Raw genomic sequence first — 2,088 nt, forward strand, 5'->3', positions numbered from 1 at the left:
ACAAGCCATTTCATTGCTCACACAAAGTCCTATGCACAAGGATGTTTATTACAGCACTGTTTGTGATAAGAAAAGACTAAACACAATCTAGCTGATCCCTTTAGGAGGGGTCAGTAGCTTTAAATTACAAAGCTTTAATACAACACAATTATCTGCTTAAAAGGAGTAAGATAGTCCCTCAAAGGAGTCACCATTGAAAGATCGCTGAGATACTGTTGAACAAAAATGGCAATGTGCAGGACAGTCTTACTAATATGTAGCATTTGGTGAAACAGTAAGAGTAAAGAATATTCATAGATATATTACAAACATATACATAGAAAATATCTATAAGCATGTATAAAAACGCGTTAATAGTGGGTGCCTTTGGGGAGAAGAACTTGGTCATGACAATTAGAAGATTTAGTTGTCATTTTATTATCCTTCAGACTGTTTGGATTTTTTAACCATACGCATGCATTTCTTTTTTATTTAGGAAAAAATATTTCATTAAAAAATTCTTGTGATTGCTTCAGCTGCACATATATTTAAATGGGAAAAATACAGAGATTAGCATGGCCCCTTCACAAGGATGACATGCAAATTTGTGAAGTGTCCCATATTTTGGGGGCTTAATTCCTGGGTGATGAAGTAATCTATAAAACAAACCCTCATGACATGAGTTTACCTACAGAATGAACCCTCACATGTACCCCCAAACCTAAAATAAAACTAAAAAAAAAAAAGAATATATCTTTATCATCTTGAATTAGGTACGGATTTCTTTAATAGTACACACAAAAAACTAACACTTAAAAAATTGACCTACTGTATTTTTATGAAAATTGAGAACTTCTTCCATAGAAAGAGACCATGAAGGATAAATAGTTAAGGCACATACTGGGAGAAGAGATTCACAGTCGATAAATCCAACAAAGGTCTTGCATTCATAATATATAAAAATAGTCAATATAATTTTTGAAAGTGAGCAAAAGACTTGAACAGACACTTTACAAAAAGGATATTCAAATGGCTAACAATCATATGTAACGATACCCAAAATCATTAGTCACCAGCCGGGCCCAGTGGCTCACACCTGTAATCCCAGCACTTTGGAAGGCTGAGGCAGGTGGATCACCTGAGGTTGGGAGTTCAAGACCAGGCTGACCAACATGGAAAAACCCCATCTCTACTAAAAATACAAAATTAGCCAGGTGTGGTGGCACATGCCTGTAATCCCAGCTACTCGGGAGGCTGAGGCAGGAGAATTGCTTGAACCTGGGAGGTAGAGGTTGTGGTGAGCCAAGATCACGCCATCGCACTCCTGCCTAAGCAACAAGAGCAAAACTCCTTCTCAAAAAAAAAAAAAAAAGTCATTAGTCCCCAAGAAAATGTAAAGTAAAAAAACCATGACGGAATATCTCTCCTCTGCTGTCAGAATTGCTAAAATTAAAAAGGCTGACTATATTCATTTCTCATACATTGCTGGTAGAATAAAAAGGTACAACCACTTTGAAAGTTCTTTGACAGCATCTACAAAAGCTGAACCTTCCAACCTTACCTCCATAAAACTTCCCTGATTTACAGATTTTCCTTCAGATAACCCCTCTAATTTATGTATGTGTTTACTACTGTTTAAAATCTGCTGTAAGTTTCCAGACTTTCACTGGCTCTATTTCATTGGGATTTGCTGAGCACCTATCTAAATCAGACACTTGGAAATCTTATTGGGATTAAAGAGAGAACCTATTTTATAGATCCTTTCCTACGGGGCTCCTACGGAGCTCATAGACCAGATGGAGTTGCAGATATATATATGCAAAGTAAGAGACAGGCTGGGCATGGTGGCTCATGCCTGTAATCCCAGCAATTTGGGAGACTGAGGCAGGTGAATCATCTGAGGTCAGAAGTTTAAGACCAGACTGGCCAACATGGTGAAACCCTGTCTCTACAAAAATTCACTAGGCGTGGCGGTGTGCACCTGTAATCTCAGCTACTCAGGAGGCTGAGCCCAGAGAATCACTTGAACCTGGGAGACAGAGGTTGCAGTGAGCCAAGATCATACCACTGCACTCCAGCCTGGGCAACAGAGCAAGACTCTGTCTCAAA

General features: G+C 38.6%; 1 non-coding gene across 1 annotated transcript; it reads left to right on the plus strand.

Moving 5' to 3' along the window:
* Window positions 1–502: 502 nt before the first annotated feature.
* LOC119466959 lies at window positions 503–606 on the plus strand. The gene has a single exon (XR_005195472.1). It is a non-coding gene; the product is annotated as a U6 spliceosomal RNA (small nuclear RNA).
* Window positions 607–2,088: the final 1,482 nt, after the last annotated feature.

The sequence above is a fragment of the Cebus imitator genome, unplaced genomic scaffold (genome assembly GCF_001604975.1).
Source record: "Cebus imitator isolate Cc_AM_T3 unplaced genomic scaffold, Cebus_imitator-1.0 Scaffold244, whole genome shotgun sequence".
NCBI classification, from domain to species: domain Eukaryota; kingdom Metazoa; phylum Chordata; class Mammalia; order Primates; family Cebidae; genus Cebus; species Cebus imitator.